Source organism: Carcharodon carcharias, chromosome 20 (genome assembly GCF_017639515.1).
Source record: "Carcharodon carcharias isolate sCarCar2 chromosome 20, sCarCar2.pri, whole genome shotgun sequence".
In the NCBI taxonomy this organism is placed as follows: Eukaryota; Metazoa; Chordata; class Chondrichthyes; order Lamniformes; family Lamnidae; genus Carcharodon; species Carcharodon carcharias.
In genome coordinates, this window is record NC_054486.1 from 28,166,696 (window position 1) to 28,185,070 (window position 18,375).

Genomic DNA, 18,375 nt, shown 5'->3' on the forward strand with positions numbered 1-18,375 from the left:
TTGTTAGGAAACAAAACATTTCTTTCCTTTCAGAAACACTGGGTGGAACTTAATGCTCTGCTCCATGGTGCGTTTGGTGGCAGAGGGCATTTAATCAGGTGGGAGGCTGGTGGGTGGGGATCCAGCCACCTTCCTGCCTCCAACCTGATTAAATCTGTGGCAAGAAGGCCCGTGGACAGACCCCCCACCCCTCCGCCAATTGAGACCCTTAAGTGGGCAATTAGAGCCCACTTAAGGGCCTCATTTGGCCGCCACTGGTATTAACCCAGATGTGGGTGGGGGCTCGCCATGCAGGCAGCACTACAAACAAACCTGTGTGGGGTGTCTTGCAGGCTCCCAACGGGGTTCCTCGTTCAAAGGAACCCAATTCCTGATTGAAGGACCTGGCATCAAGTGGGGTGGTGGCCCATTAGGAGCTACCCCCCGCCCTGGCTGCCGAACCCCCTGCTCCCCTGCACCTTAATGTGATAGGCCTTCCCTAAAAGAGGCAGTGCAGGGGCTTTCCAGCCAGCAGGTGAGACCCCTGCTGCCATTAAATATCACCCCCAGTGTTAGTATTCAGACTCCCAGGTCAGGTGCAGCACAGGGTAAATGTGGAGTAGGTTTCCCTCTATCCTGTCCCACCAAACACTCGCAGGACAGATGGAGCACAGATTAGATACAAAGTAAAACTCCCTCTATACTGTACCAACAAAAACTCCTAGGCCAGATAGGACAAGGTAAAAGCAAAGTTGACCTCCCTCTAAACTGTCCAGGTCAATTATAATACAGGTTAGACTCACTCTTAAGACTTCCTCTAAATCACTCCATCAGGTATTCCCAGGTGAGGTACAACATGGTTCAATATTGATTAAGCTTCCCTCTATACTCGCCCACCAAAGTACCTCATCACCCAAACTCAGAATAACAATCCCCAAATACAATTTCAATTTCCCACAACAAGCACCCCATGGCCCGAGCGGGATGGTAAAATTGGAGACAATTTCATTCTGGTGGAAACAGGCTGAGACTGTGCAATTTCTTTTCACACAAGCTCATTTCAAAGGTATGGGTACGATAAGAAAACAACAACAATTTGCATTAATAAAGCAACTTTAATGTAGAAAGACATCCCAAAAGTATCACAGGAGCAATCAGCCGCCCAAATTTGACACAGAGTCTTTAAGATTACATTACGATAGGTGATCAAAAGCTTGGTAAAAGAAGTAGACTTTAAGCCGTATAGTAAAGGAGGATAGAGAGATAGAAAGGCTGAGAAGTTTAGGGAGTAAATTCCAGAAATTAGGCCCTCGACAGCTGAAGCACACTGACAATGGTACAGCAACTGCAGAATCACAGAATCTTTACAATACAAAGGGGGCCATTCTTCACTATCTCCAACCTGATTAACTTTGTGGCATCGAGTCCGCACTGGCTTGCTGAAAGAGCAATCTATCTAATACCACTCCACTGCCTTATCCCCGTAATTAGAACCAGGAATGCCCAAATGGCCAGAATTGGAGGAGCACAGGAATCTTGAAGGGTTGTAGAGATAGGAAGGGGCAAGGCCACGGAGACATTTGAACACAAGCAACTCACAGTGCAAAGCAACTTTTAATTGGCAATCTCAGGAAATTAGACAGATGAAAGTCGTCTTTGCACGCAATCCAACAAATGTCATGGGTACATGATCATCTAAGGCAAACTGTGCAGCTAAAAGACTCACCACTCAAAGCACGAAACTATGAACACCAAAGCAAGAGCAAAGGCGGAAGCAGTGTGGCTTTGCAAATGGAGCACATTTGTGACCACAACATACAGTCGAGAGAGACAAACTGAGCCAAACTAACTTGGCTGCTTCCACATCTTCGCTCAATGTGTCTATCAAAGAACAACAAACGGGATCTGCTTTCTGGTAAGGGCAGCACACCTCATTTCAAAAAGTTATATTCTCCCTCCAACAACAACTTGCATTTATATATCGCCTTTAACATTGTAACCCATTCCAAGGGACTTCAGATGAATTAGTCCAGTAGTCCTTTGTTACACTCTTTTGAAGGCAAGCATGTCCTTCCTTAGTTAAGGAGACCAAAACTATACACAGTACTCCAGGTTTGGTCTCATCAAGAGCCTATATAATTGCAGTAATACTTCTTTATTCTTATGCTCCAATCCTTTGATAATAAAGGCTAACATGCCATTTGCTTTCCTATTTGATTATTCTACCTGCATGCTAACTTTCTGTGATTCATGTACAAAAACATTCAGGTCCCTCTGAATACCAACATTCCCATAACCAATTAAAAATATTCTGCTTTTCTACTTTTCCTATGAAAATGGATCACTCTACACTTCCCCACATTACACTTCATCTCCCATATTCTCGTCCAATTGCTTATCCAGTCTACACCCCTTTGTAGCTGTTGTATATTTTATGGCTCGGAGCTATGTAGAGATGACCCACCAGCTTATTTGTGTGTAATAAGAAACAATTTATAAGATTTTTAAAAAATGTCTGCTTACAGCTCTTTTACTTCCAACAACTTCTACAGTTCGTTTACTTTTCTCCAAGTCCACACACAAACTTAACCAACCAAACACAGTGAGCATTAATCGTAAACAGACTCACATAATCAAACACAGAACAATTGCACAATTGACCATTATGCAGCCTTTTTGCGCCCTCCTCACGTGTTTCCCATCTAGCTTTGTACCGTCTGCAAGTTTGGATAAATTATACTTGCTCCCCTCAACTAAGTCATTAATAAAAATTCTAAATAGCTGAGGCTCAAGCACTGATCCTAGCACTGAGGCTTTCCACTAGTTAAACCATGCCATCCCAAAACTAACCATTTATTTCTACTCTCTGTTTTCCATTCGTCGTCTAATCCTCAATCCACGCTAATATATTACTCCCAATTCCATGAGTTCTATGTTTCCGTAACAACCTCTTGTGTGTCACCTTATCGAATGCATTCTGAAAATACAAACACACTACATTCCCTGGTTCCTCCTTAATTGCCCTGCTATTTACACCCTCAAATATTCTAAGTTTTGTCAAAAAGTATTGCCCTTTCATAAAACTGGGTTGACTGTCTTGCCATATTGTGGTTTTCCCAGTGCCCTGTTACAACATCCCTAATGGTAGTTTCTAGCATTTTCCTTAATGTTAATGTCAGACTAACTAGCCTTCATTGGCTATAAAGCATGATGGGACATCCCAAGATGCTATCGAGAAATGAGTTTTTCTTATTATTTTGCCCCTGTGAAGTAACTTGGAATATGTTTACTATGTTAAAGGGGCCATATAAATACAAGTATGATGAATGCAACTCATGTACCAGTCTCTCGTGGTGCTACTTAAAGTGAATCTCCACGAAAATAACACAGAAAGAGGTTACATGATCTCCACAGATAGTCATTGTGATTTAAAATGCATTGCAGAAAAGGGCAGTGGAAACAGGTTCATTTGTAACTTTCGAAAGGGAACTGGATAAATACTTGAATAGCAAAAAATTGCAGGGCTATGGGGAAAGAGCAGAGGTATGTGATTCAACGGATAGCTCCTTCAATGATCCAGCATTGACACAACAGGCTGAATAGCCTCCTTTTGTGCTGTTAGATTCTGGGATTCTAAGTCTGTTGTTCTAATTTATTCCTGAAAAATAAACAAATAGCCTTTTGCTTGCCAACAGCTGTTAGGGAATTAAATGGCTTACATATTAAACATACATAAATAAATCTCCGTGCCTAAGAAGGAACAGCAGCTTTTTACCATTCATATGTTTAGGGTGTAGGCTTTTATACCAAAAAACAAACGTTAAAAAAAGTAACCTTAACAAAAGACCAATCTAGTTTGTACTTTCCTTCCTCACCATATCTCTGCAATAGGGCTTAATAAAATCCACACTTAAATCTACAAAAACACCACTTTTTGATTGATACTTTATAGCTTTCCGGCCTCAACATTGAGTTCAACAGCTTTATATCATAACCCAGGCTATTAAAAAGCATACAGGATCCTTGTCTTTATAAAGGGATGCATCAAATACAAAAGCGAGGAAGTTATGCTAATCCTTTATAAATCACTGTTAGGCCTCAGCTGGAGTATTGTGTCTGATTGTGAGCACCACACTTTAGGAAGGATGTCAAGGCCTTGGAGAGGATGCAGTGGAAATTAGAAATAAAACAGGAATGAAGGACTTCAGTTCTGTGGAGAGACTGAAGAAGTTGGGATTGTTCTCTTTAGACCGGAGAAGGTTAGAGAGATTTAATAGAGGGGTTCAAAATTATGTGGGGCTTTTATTGGGTAAATAAGGAGAAGCTGTTTGCAGTAGCCAGAGCAGACCAATTCAATATAGTCAGCAAAGGGGTCAGAGGTGAGACGAGAAGAAGTTTTTTTACACAGCGAATTATGATCAGGATTGCACTATCCAAAAAGGCAGATTCAATAGTAACTTTCCGCAGGAAATTTGATTAATACTGGCAAAGGAGAAATTTACAGGGCTACAGGGATAGAGCAAGGGTTGGGACTAATCAGATAGCTCTTTCAGAGTGCTTGCATATGGACCTAATGACCTCCTTCTGTGCTGTAAGATTCTATGATTCTAACCACCTTTCCCACTTTCTCGAACAGCAGATGTCAGTAATGGTTCTGCTGTAATCATTTACATCTCATCTGGATCCATTTTTGTTCCTTGTCCCTTCCACTATCAGCCCTTTTGGCATTTAATCATTTCCGCCATCCATACCATCTTCTTTTGTTTTTTCACAAACAAAAACAGAAAACGCTGGAAAAGGTCAGCAGGTCTAGCAGCAGAGAGAGAAACAGAGTTAACATTTTGAGTCTGTATGACCCTTCTTCAGAGCTGACCAGAGCTGTTCTTTCCTTTCCCCTGGTTCTGCCTTCCAGTTCTGATGAAAGGCCATCAGCCATTTTTAAAAATGTATTAATTTATGCGACATGGGTGTCATAGGCAAGGCCAGTATTTAGTGCCAGGCACTAATTGCCCTTGAAGAGGTGGTTAGTTGCCTTCCTGAGCCGCTGCAGTCCGTATAGCTACACCCTTAGTGCTGTTAGGAAGTGAGTCCCAGGATTTTGACCCAGTGACAATGAAAGAATGGCAAACTATTTCCAAGTCAGGATAGTGTGTGACTTGGAGGGAAACTTGGAGGTGGTGGGGTTCCCATGGGTCTGCTGCCCCTGTTCTTCTAGGTGGTAGAGGTCACAGATTTGGAAGGTGCTGTTGAAGAAGCCTTGGCGATTTATTGTAGATATCATCAAGTGGCACACACTGTAGCCATATTATGCTGGTGGTGGAGGAAAATATAAAAAACTGGCTTCACATTTTTACAACATATCATTGAGTCATTCATGGCACAGAAGGAGGTCACTCAGCCCATTGAGTCCATGTCAACTCTCTTTCGGGCAATCTAGTCATTCCCAACTTCCCTTACATGTCCATCCAATTTCCTTTTGAAATCATTGGTCGTTTCTGTTTCCCCCACCCTTGTAAAAAATAGTTCCTATGATGTCTTGTATATCACAATATATACTCTCTCCATCTTATCCAAATCATCTCCTGGGAGATGCGTAATCATAAAAACAGATTTTAAAAAAACACAGGCCAATATGGGGGAAAGTCTGGAGAAATTCCTCTCCAACATGCTAAGGCAATCAAAATGAGTTCAGGAGATTACATGTTTTAACTTTTGAATTTATCTCTGGAGAGTTCATGCTTCAATCTGTACTGATGTTTGTACAAAAAAGACTTACCACTTTCCCTGGGGTTTTGCTCTCTACAATTTTTCACTGGAAGTAGTGGGATGAACAAAGAGCACATTCATGCCAATCTCGCTGTCAATCATCAGAAAACATTCTAGCAGTTATTTGAACAGATGCATGCAAGGGATTGATATTCTTCAGTTACAGGTTATCCACTTTGGAAGTCTATCAACCTGTTTGCTTCATATTTGATTCATACAGGCCTCATTTTTTAGTTACAATTTGTTGCTGATCTGTGAATATGAAATTTGAGTTAATCAAGTGTTACCCTTAGCAGAACTTTCCATTCTGGAGATAAGTGCTGCGGCAGGTGGGAAAGTCGGCATGATTCCTGTTGGGCAGCGGGGCGGCTGAACACATGCGATCTTCCGCTGGTCAGCTCATTAATTATGCATCCATGAGGAGCTCGGTGAATCTCATGATGGGGCGGGCAGGAATTCAACCATCTCACCGTCATGGGGTTGAAGGTCCTGGCCCCATATTTAAAGTGCACCCGGACAGACATTCATTCAATGCAGGCCAGGAGCTCCGTATTACTCCTCCAGAGTACTTACGGATGCAGATCATACTGGAGAAGCTAGCATATGTGAGCAACCACATCTCAGTATATATGAGAGTGCCTCCAGCATTGCCTTCTGCTCATCTCTGGATAAGGACACTGCCAGCGATACACCCAAGGTCGGGCCAATGCTCGCCATTGTAGTGGTCCACGTTCACCGGCCTCTTGACCTTCTAGAGGCCCTGCAGCCTCTTGCTACTCAGGCCCTTGCTCCGTCTGAACCTGTGCCAACCAGTGACGGGACTTCCTCCTCCTCATCTGGATGAGAGCCATTACCAAGGCAGGGTTGCCTGCAGCCTGCATTGTCGACGCCTCTGTGAAAGTGTGAGTGAATTGAAGTGACACATTTAGTGAGCATGTCCTTTACAGGTTTTCCTCCATCCCAAAACCAGCAGGCCAGTGCTAAGCCCTTTGTCTGGCCCTTGTCTAGACATGGCATCACCACCCCACCCCTTCCAGGTAAAGGACATCCTGGAGGACCAGAGATGGGTTTTCCTCCCATTCATACATGACTGTTCGTGGAGACATTGCTCTTTGAACAGGGTGATGTGAGCCATGTGCAAGAAGCCTCTCTCTGACACGATTCCATTTGTCTCCACTACCCTCAAGGTGCTATAGAGAGACCATTGACTTGGCAGCACAGAAAGACTCACCACATGAGCCCTTGTCAGCCATGACCATTTACCCAGAAGGATGCAATTGGCTTCCATCCACCAGCCGTGCTCCTAGGAGGCATCCAGCTCCCTCTATCCTTTCATCCCTGTCTCTGACTGCAGCTGATGGCAAAAAGCACAGAATAAACGGCATCTCTACACCTTGCTGGAATCTCGATGTTATGAAACCTGAGTTGAGAACAAACCTGCTGTAATGTGGGTTTCAACATAGGGAGGAGAACACAACTGTGCATGGTTGGCATCCAGTTGCCTCATAATTACTAGGATGTCCCTATAGTGGGCCATTTGTGCTGATCCTGAACTCCACCCACCCGAAAAGACTTTCCTCCCACTTCAAGGGATCTCACTAACTGTGTGGTCAAGGTTAGACTGGAAAAATAGCGCACGTCAAGCTCGCTCCAACATCTTCTACCCTTTCTCTGTCACCCACCAACTTCCTCCCATCACCATACACCCACCTAATATCACCATTCCTCTCTCCTCTGTCACCCTTGAACCTCGCCCCATTATCCTGGACACAATCACGTCCTACCTCCACATGTCTTCCCTCCTTTTAGAGCCAACACCCATTACCAGCCATGCTCATGCCCACCCTCACCCTGTCCCCTCCTGTAATTGGAGCCACCTGTCCAGTCCCCCTCCAACCCCCTGAAGAGACCTTCACCTACCAGGCTCTCACTCTGAACCTGCTGCCCTACTGCATGCCACTCCCCTCTCTGACTGTGACTGTTCCCTCCTATCACCAATCTCCGTCGCTCCCTCCCCAAGGAGCACACCATCAGCACCAGCAGCCCTGCCCTGAGACACTCCACCCCACCCTTCCCCAGTAAGCCTGCCTCCCCTGTCCAGCCTTCGCTCCACCCTACCTACCCACTGCACCCCTGTTTGAGCCTTCACCTGCCTCCCGTTTCGAGCCTTGGCACAGCGTTTGCTATCAGCACTCGAGTGAAGTTATATGAGGTCTCCAAGAAGGCAAAAGCAATATCTACTGACCTCAAAGCCATGAAAAAGGTGAAGCTCATCTGGTGCACGCCACTTATATACAGTCGTAACACAACTTTCTGAATTCTCATTGGTGGAGAACTTAATTCGGAGGACGAACTTAATTCCAGCGAGGTGGCCTTTTAATTAACATACATGAGATGCTAATGAATGCAAATGGGGTTTGTCAGAAAGCTCAACCTGCCTTTAACACGCCAAAGTTGGGAGAACAAAATTCCGAACTAATTTTCTGCTGGCAGGAAAATGACTTTTTCAACCACGCCAAATTAAGTGCCTCCCCACCCCCCACGATTCCCACCATTGGTGGGGGTGGAAAATTGTGCTCCCTGCATTAACAAATTCCAGTCTCTGTGTGGTGCTGTATATAACATTTTCCAACCAGTTTTATCCTGCACATAGCACATTCCAACCTGTGTTTTATCCTGCGCATAACATATTCCAGCCTGTGTGCCACTGCCTGCCAAACATCTGAACGTACAGGCAGAATTAGACCCAAGAGAGAGATACCCACTTGTCAAGATTAAACTTTGGATGTATTTGGCCCATTGCAGATCTTCTCCCCTCCTACATTCTCCCAGTAAAATTCTCCAGGTTCTGGCTGACTGAATTGCAGCAGCCTATAAAAATCCTGTTGACACAATGCTCTGTCTTTTCTCGAATGAAAAAATATCTCAAGGGCTTTTCACAGGACAACACGACTCTACAAATGTTTTGAGTTCACTCTATGGCCAACTTGTGGTGCTCAGTGGCTTGAAGGAATGCACAACGCCCACGTAGTATCTCGCTGTCTGCAAATGGGTGGAGGCTTCACCTCCAGAATTAGCCTGTAGGAATGGAAACAGTGCAGTGACCTGTGTGCAATTGTGTTGGACCAACACTATAGAGGTATAAAAATAAGATAGTCACTACTAAATCCAATAAGGAATTCAGAGACATTAGAATATAGAGTGCACTACCACATGCAAGAGTTGAGGCCAGTAGCACATATGTATTTAAGGGGAAGCAGGGTAAAAATGAGGGAGAAAAGAATTCTGACCACAAATTGCTCAAGAATGGTAGATGGCTACAATACCCACAATCTTCTACACTCCAGTTAAGCAAACCATCACATGGTTTTACTGGCTAGACTGCAAATATGCCAATTCTGGAAGCATTGCTGCCCTCCTGTTTGAGCATCTGACCAGAGCGAAACAGGAGAAGAAAATGTCTCTATGATTTGCTCCCAGGTTGCTTGTGGGAGTATCCGGAAAAATTAAATTCCTGGATACTCCAGGAGAATCCAGGAGGGTTGGCAGCCCCATGCAGGCCACAGATATCCTGTGCATACGGAGCTGGTGGCACTAACCCTTTATTAAACTCAATGTAAAAGCAACTTAAAACGAGACAGGAACCAATAATGCATTTCTACAGTATCTTTCAAGCCTTCAGGACATCTCAAAGCGCTTCACAACTGACAAAGCATTCACAAAATACAGTCACTATTATTCTGTAGGTATATGCGGCAGCCAATTTGCGAACAGCAAGGTCCCACAATTAATAACCAGATGAATGATCTGTTCATCTGCTTCAGGCATGTTTGTTATGGGATGAAGCTTACTCAGGACATCAGGGTATGAGAAGAGATTGGCAACTGACATAAAAGGAACCCAAAATTCTTCGATAGACATATAAATAGTGAAAGAATAATTGGGGAGGGGGCTGATTAGGGACACAAAAGGGAATCTATTCATGGAGACAGAGAGAATGCCTGAGGCATTAAGCGAGTACTTTGTATCTGTCTTTATCAAAGATGATGATGCTGCCAAATTCACAGTGAAAAAGTGGGTATTTGACATATTGGATGGGCTAAAAATTGATAAAGAAGAGTTATTAGAAAAGCTGGCTGTACAGGAAATTGATAAAACTCCAGGATCAGATGGGATACATTGACGATGCTGAGGGAGTGGTGTTAGAGGATTGGAGTATTATTAATATTATACCCTTGTTCAAGAATGGGTTTAAAGATAAATCCAGCAACAACAGGCAGTCATTTCACTTCGATGATGGGAACTCTTTTAGAAACGATAATCTAGGACAAAATTAACAGTTGTTTGGACAAGTGTGAATTAATTAAGAAAAGCCAGAATGAATTTGTTTTTTTGATGACGTAACACAGGGTAGATGTGGACAATGTGATGGATGTGGTGGGACTGGAGTTCCAAAAGGTGTTTGAGAAAGTGCCATAGAATAGGCTCATCAGCAAAGTTAAAGAGACAGGGGCAGCATGGATACGAAATTGGTTGAAGAGTAGTGATAAACTTTTTTTTGGATTGAAGGAAGGTATATAGAGGGACTCCCCAGGGTCAGTACTGGAATCTCTGCTTTCTTGATATATATTAATGATTTAAATTTGGGTGTACAGGACACAATTCCAAAATGTCCTGATGACACAAAACTTGTAAGTATTGTGAACTGCGAGGAGGATAGTGATAGACTTCAAGAGGACATAGATAGGCTGATGGAATAGGTGGACTCAAGGCAGATGAAATTTAATGTAGAAATGTGAAGTGATACATTTTGATAGGAAAAACAGGGAGAGGCAAAAAAAAACTGAAGGGCACAATTCTAAAGGGGGAGCAGGCAGACCTAAGCATACATGTACATATATTGTTGAAGGTGGGAGAACAAGCTGAGAAAGTGGTTAAAAAGGCACTTGGGATTTTGGACTTTATAAAGTGAGCCATACAACTCAAGAACAAGGAAGTTTTGATATATGTAAAACACTGGTTTGGCCTCAACTAGAGTATTGTGTCCATTTCTGAGTACCACACCTTAGGAAGGATGTGAAGGCTTCAGAGAGGATGCAGGAAAGATGCACAAGAATAGTTCCAGCGATGAGGGACTTAAGTTATGTGAATAGAGTGAAGAAGCTGGGGTTGTTCTCCTTAGAGGAGAGAATGCTGAGAGGAAATTTGATAAAGGTATTCAGAATCATGAGAAGTCCAGACAGAATAGAAAGGGAGAAACTGTTCCCATTGGCAGAAGGTTTAAGACCAAAAGACGCAGATTTAAGGTGATTAGCAAAATAACCAGAGGCAATGCGAGAATTTTTTTTACGCAATAAGTGGTTAGGATCAGGAATGTACTGCCTGCGAGTGTGTTGGAGGCAGATTCAATTATGGGTTTCAAAAGAGAATTAGAGAAACACCTGAAGATAAAAAAATTGAAGGGTTAAGGGGAAAGGGTGTGGGCGTGTGACTAGCTGAATTGCTCTTGCCACAAACTAGTGGACCAAATGCCTCCTTCTGTGTTGTAATCATTCTATGATTCTATCCCATGATCAGGAGAACTTCCTGCCCTTCTTCAAAAAATTGCCATGGGGTCTTTTACACGCACCTGAAAGGGGAGACAAGAAGTCTATTTAACATTCCATCTGAAACACAGTGATCCGACAGTGAAGTACTCCCTTGATACTGCACTTGTCACGAAAGTATAATAATTCTCATAATATTATTGTGATTTATTGTAAAACTAGGTTAAAAGTGGGGTTTGGACAGTTTAAGTGTGGGGATGGGTGGGATTTAATTGAATTGGAGACAACTGGTCTGGAGGCTTTGATTCATCAAAAGAAGCTAGGTTTGAAATGCTAAATATGTAAACATGGCTGAAGTCTTAGAATGTAAGATGAGGAGAATTTGCATCTTTAGATAAATCAGGGAAGTTTGAATTTCAAAGAGATGGTAGGGTGTTTTCACCTAGCCAGAGAAGCTAGGCCAAGCAGTGTGTTTATTTTTCTCAAAGGTTACTGACAATATTAGCGCCATGATAAGATTTATATTATAAGAAAGATAAAATTCCAAAGACATATGGGAACAATAGAATTTACATTAAAAAGGAGAAACATGTATAAAGGAGAATGAGGCTGTGTGTCAGAGAAGGCATTGTAAGATCTACCAGAATCTTTCAGTATTTGCGCATTAAGCCTGCCATCTAAAGAAACCAAAGCTGAGAAACGCCACTTTGAATTCTACTGTCCAGGGTATTGTGTTGACTTGCCTGGATCTATTTAAAAACTAATTTTTTACTGTCACCTTAACGGGGGTGTAACTGGAAGCCTGTTTAATAGGGGCTTTAGGAGTTATTATAGCAGCAATTTGTAGACATATGTATGTGCCTGAAATCTTTTCTTTTGTTAATAAATGTTTAATTTAGCTTTTAAAAAAAATCTGTGAAGTCTTGGTGGACTTATTACTTCTGAATTCAGGGCATGCACCTCAAAATAAATACAAATTGCAAAACTGCTGTGATAGCTTGATCAAATTTCCCTCATGGATTTGATCCGCCTGGAACACATCATCTACTGCATCATAACACACTAGAGTGTCAGCCTAGATTTTGAGTTCAAGTCTCTGAAGTTGGACTTTAGCCACAATCTTTTGACTCAGAGGTGATTGTGTTACTCACTGCACCATGGCTGACAACACTTCTACAGAGACTTTCACTCTCTTAGAATATCCCAAAGTGCTTCATAGTCACCAAAGTTCCAGTCACTGTTATTCTTTATAAATGAAACAACAAATTTGTGCACAGCAAGATCCCACAAACAGAAGTGAGATGAATGGCCTGATCATCAGTTTTTAGTAGTATCTGAAGGATGAATCTTGCCAGGACATAACTTCCTGCTCTTCTTTGATAGTGCCATGGGATCATTCACATTCACTCGTGAGGATAGATGAAACCATCAGTTTAACATCTCACTTGAAAGGCAGCATCTCTGACAGTGCAGCACTCCCTCACTAGGTGTGTCAGCCTAGATTACAGTGAGAATAAAACTTCTGACTGGATTTCAAAAAAACACTAAGGCTCTTGTTTGAGTTCAGTAGGTAAAGCACTGCCTACTGAATTGCCAGAGAATAGAAGGCCCAAGGTTCAGTGTCTGCTGATTTCAATCATGGCAGCTGCTGGGGCCTCAAATGGCCTCAGGACCTTGGACGGAGGTGGGAGGAAATCAGCCAAGGCCCCCAGTCTCAATCACCAATATTGAGTCACCCCTGCTGGGAAGCTGTATATCCAGTGTCCTAGTCTTGACAGTCAAATACCATGGCAACATTGCATTCCTGTAGAAAGAATGCCTGTCCAGGGTGAGGCACTACAAGGTTGGCAGGAACCAATGGAGGCCTACAAGGGCTGACATTCCCAGGAGAGATGTGGAGTGGGAGGAGGGAGTGGTGGAGGGGAGACAAACTGGCAGGGAGAAAAAATAAATTAGGTTGATTTATTTTTTATCGGAGGCAACTTGACCAAGTAAAATAATCCATCTACAGCCTGTGACAAAACGCCTTTGCCCAAATGAAAATGTGCAATGACAAGAGCAGAGCATCCCTGGCCATGAATACCTGTCAGATCACACCTTTGTTATTCTGGTAATTTCACAGTTGCTACAGAAACCGTGCCATCGATAGCAGTTGGCTTATTTTTAATTGATCAGGGACCCAAAGACACAAGCATTACAGCTCACTGCAAGAGCTCAGAGTGAGAGCACTCAGCTGCTACCCCATCATGGGTTCACACAACAACATTATATATTACTGGTGGGCAAAGTGCCAACAGCACCAGCTTTATCTAAATATTTACACAGTTTGAATCTCCTGAATTGCTGGCACATTCTTACTCCCAACTCAGGCAGTTAGCACTCCAACGAAAAAGGAAGCAAGTTATCAGAATACAATTTTGGCATTTCTCCCACCCACTCCTTAACGCATTCACAGCCAGGCCGTTCTATGTATCAGAAAGCTACCCACCCCGCCATCCCTCCCTCAGTCCACAGCCTTTGCTGAGTTACCTGACCTCAGCTGGGATGGCCAAATTGGTGGCAGTGCCCTGAGCTTGGGAGAAGAACAAACTGCCATTGCACTCTCTGTGCATCACAGTTCAGTGACTCCTGCTGGAAAGTGCCCACCTGCTATGGCCCCAGGGTCAGGAGTAGTCCAGGCTGTGATACCAAGGCAGTAGATGTCTGCTGGCATTCACTTGTTAGGCATGCATTCAAAGACATGAATGTGCAAGTGTACTTCAGCAGGAATTCGGCCATAAAGGGGAAGAAACTGACTGGAAGACATGAAAACTTACGTCTGCATAGAGTCCCTCTTGCACAGAAAGGTACATTGAGCATTGAAATGGAGCAGAGAGAGAATGGTGCATGGAGGCTGGTCTGACAAATATACAGCACCATGCACAGTGTGGTCCTTAACCAGAACAGTGTAGCCACTTTTGTGACTTCATTGGATATTGTGATTCTGAATGGTTGACACGGTACCAGTAGTACTATGTCACAGCCTCTTCCTCTGTTTTAAAAAACAGCATGCAGGCACAGGATGTGGGAGTAAAGGTGTAACTTCCTTTTGCCTTACAACCCTGAGATGTCTGCATGCTTCCAACTGTAGTCTCTTGCAGATCCCCAATTTTTATCACTCCCACCATCAGCAGCCACGTCTTCACCTACATAGGATCTAATCTCAGTAATTTCCATGCTAAACCTCTCTGCTTCTCTCCCCTCCCTAAAGATACTCCTTAACCACCACCCCCCACCCTGACATAAGTCCTTCTGACATATCTTCTTATGTGGCTCAGAATCAAATTTTGTTCAATACTGCTCCTATGAAGTGCCTGGGGATGTTTTACTATGTTAAAGGCACAATATGAAGGAATGACTGTTGTTGTTGTTGAAGGTCTCAGTGATTTTATTTGAGAGTGTCGGTCACAACACTATGGTACGGTTATGCAAGGGTATTTTCATGAGTCGGATACCTTACTAGTGTGCCCTAGCACTTAACAATCAGTATCAGTTATCAGCTGCGTACAAGTTCAGACTTATGCTATCTGAGAGGTGTACACCTCATGTTGGACCTGTGCATTATTTATATGATTGCTCTGTAACTGAGATACCATCCTGAACAAAGTCTGCCCTGTTCTCAAAATCAAATCCCCTGTGGCATACAAGATCATTGAACAATGACATTGACGCACACAGGCTGTACTGTACAGACAGGAGTGAATTGTTCCTTTTCACCCGATGTGTATTTTGCATGTACAGGAGTTAACACTGAGACACACACAAGGGCAATATAGTGTCAGACAGAAGTGAATCAATCTCTTTTATGTATTGTGTACTTGCATGTACAGGAGCTGACACTGAGACCCACACAAAGGCTGTATAGTACCAGACAGGAATGAATCATTCCCTTTCACCCAGTGTGTACTGCACATGTACAGGAGTTGACACCAAGGGACATACAGGCCAATTGCACCAAATATGAAGGAACTGTTTCCTTTTATTCCAATGTGCACTGACCATTTACAGGAACAGAGGCTGCCATGGAAATAATGAGGAAGTAGGATGATTATTGAATCTTAGAACAGTCCAACACAGAAGGCAGCCATTTGGCCCATCGTGCTGATGTCAGCTCTTTGAAAGAGTTTTCCAATTAATCCTACTGCCCCATTTTCTCCCCTTAGCCCTGTAAATTTATTTTTTAAAATTATTTATTTAATTCTCTTTTGATTGTTATTACTGAATCTGCTTTCATCATCCTTTCAGGCAGTGTATTCCAGATCATAACAACTTACTGTGTAAATTCTTCTCATCTTCACTCTGGTTTCTTTCTTCCCTAATAGTTACTGTTCCTCAATGACCACATAGGTAAAGAAAGCCCAGGGCAGCATGGTGTTGTACAGGCCAGATGAGCCCCAATTCAAATCGCTGGCTCAGTTTAGCTGATCTAGGTGTTGCGGCAATTCGGCTTGGGGTGGAGGCAGAATCAGCCTGGGTGGCCCCTGCTGGTATTTTTGCAAAGTGCAGGCAGCAGGTCAGGGGAAAATTGCATTGGGTTACAAACCTCTCAGAGTGGAACCTACACTTGAGGCTCACAAGTGAATGGTGAGATGCAACTGGTTTTCTGGCACGCATGGAACTGTCAGTGGCTTCAGGAGAGGAGAAGATGAAGAGGGGCAGGTGAAAATGAGTGGTAAAAAGAACCCCTGTGGAACATTCCAGAAGGTTAGACAAACAGATCTAATACCACAAAGATTTGACAGTGATACCTGTCACTGAAACCTGTATGCCATTTACTCAATTTAAAGCTACTTTCTCTGATAATTTGAATTTCTGGCTCTACATTGTTATTACTGCCTTATTTATTGAACTTATTGGTTTTTCTCCTCTGTGCAAAAAAGCTGTATGAATTTCAGTAAACTCTATAGTCATCAATTTGTCTGAATTCAGATAATCAAGCACACAAAAGCACGTATGTGGATGCACACACATAAATATACATGCTCACAAACATAACACAGATGCACAACAACGCACATATGTGCATATACACACACACATACACAATTGAATGATAACAGGAATCACTAGATAGTAATCAACAAAGACAACTCTATAGTAAATTCTTGTCTTCGAGTCAGAAAGACGTGGTTTCCAATACTGAGGGAATACTGAGTGAGAGGTTAAACTTCCTCTCACATGTGGATATAAAAGATCCCACTGCACTATTTTAAGAGTAAGGGAGTTTGTCCCGTTGTCCTGGTTAATATTTATGCCTATACTAACACTATTAAAACAGATAATCTGGTCAGTATTTCATTGCTGTTTCTGTGTGCAATTGGCTGCAACAGTTACTACACTTCAAAACACTTCATTGTCTATAATCTACAATAGGATGTCTTGAGGTCATGAAAGGTGTCATATAAATACAAGTCTTTCCTTATCCTAGCATAAATCAATAACAATTTGCATTTATGTAGTGCCTTTAGCACAGTGAAATATCACAAGGCATTTCATGAGAGCAACAAGTGAAGAGGACACTCAGTAGAGTACATACCTCTCCTATGCTGTGTTAACTCAACGTTGTTACAATTTCACAACTCTTCCTCGAGGCTTTTCCCTAACTGCTTGATGCTCTGTAACTACAAAGCTGAAAGAAGAAATCTTTTTATTAAGAGCTTCCGTCTCATTGAGGAGGCTTCAGGCAATCTACATCCAACAACCTGCTCTGAAAATTCTGCTCACATTTTGGGAGGCGATGGCGTACTGGTATTGTCACTGGACTAGTAATCCAGAGACCCAGGGTAATGCTCTGCAGACCTGGGTTCGAATCCGGCAGATTGTGGAATTTGAATTCAATAAAAACCTGGAATTAAAAGTCGAATGATGACCATGAAACAATTGTTGTAAAAACCCATTTGGTTCACTAATGTCCTTTAGGGAAGGAAATCTGTCGTTCTTACCTGGTCTGACCTACATGTGACCCTTAAATGCCCTCATAAATGGCCTAGCAAGCCGCTACAAAGGTTCAAAAAAGGAATGAAACTGGACAGACCACCCAGCATCGACCTAGGCATCGGAAACGACAATGGCAATCGCAGCCCTGCAAAGTCCTCCTTACAAAAATCTGAGGGTTAGCACCAAAATTGGGAGAGCTGGCTCATAGACTAGCCAAGCAACAACCTGACATGGTCATCCTCATGAAAACATACCTTACAGTTAATGTCCCAGACACCACCATCATCATCCGAGTATGTCCTGTCCCACCGGCAGGACAGGCCCAGCAGAACTGGTGGCACAGTGCTATACAGTCGAGAGGGAGTTGCCCTGGAAGTCTTATGGCATCAGGTCAAAGAAGGGCAAGGAAACCTCCGCTGATTACCACGTACTGCAATCCCTCAGCTGATGAATCAGTGCTCCTCCATGCTGAACAGCACTTGGAGGAAGCGCTGAGGGTGGCAAGGGCGCAGAATATACTCTGGGTGGGGAACTTCAATATCCACCAAGAGTGGCTCGGTAGCACCATTACTGACCAAGCTGGCCGAGTCCTAAATGACATAGCTGCTAGACTGGGTCTGCAGCAGATGGTGAGGGAACCAACAAGAGGGAAAAAAAGACTTGACCTCATCCTCACCAACCTGCCTGCCGCAGATGTATCTGTCCATGACAGTTTCGGTAGGAGTGACCACCACACAGTCCTTGTGGAGACAAAATCCCACCTTCATATTGAGGATACCTTCCATCAAGCTGTGTGGCACTACCACCTTGCTAAATGGGATAGACTTCGAACAGATCTAACAACTCAAGACTGGGCTTCCAGGAAGCGCTGTGGGCCATCAGCAGCAGCAGAATTGTACTAGAACACAATCTGTAACCTCATGGCTAGGCATATCCCCCACTCTGCCATTACCATCAAGCAGGGGATCAACCCTGGTTCAATGAAGAGTGCAGGAGGGCATGCCAGGAGCAGCACCAGGCATACCTAAAAACAAGTTGTCAACCTGGTGAAGCTATAACACAAGACTACTTGAGTGCCAAACAACATAAGCAGCAAGTGATAGACAGA

At 43.2% G+C, this 18,375-nt stretch overlaps 1 protein-coding gene across 16 annotated transcripts in view; it reads right to left on the bottom strand.

The window, feature by feature from the left end:
* rad51b (RAD51 paralog B) overlaps window positions 1-18,375 on the bottom strand; it is a 687,200-nt gene that overhangs the window by 349,750 nt on the left and 319,075 nt on the right. The gene's annotated exons all lie outside the window — the stretch shown is intronic.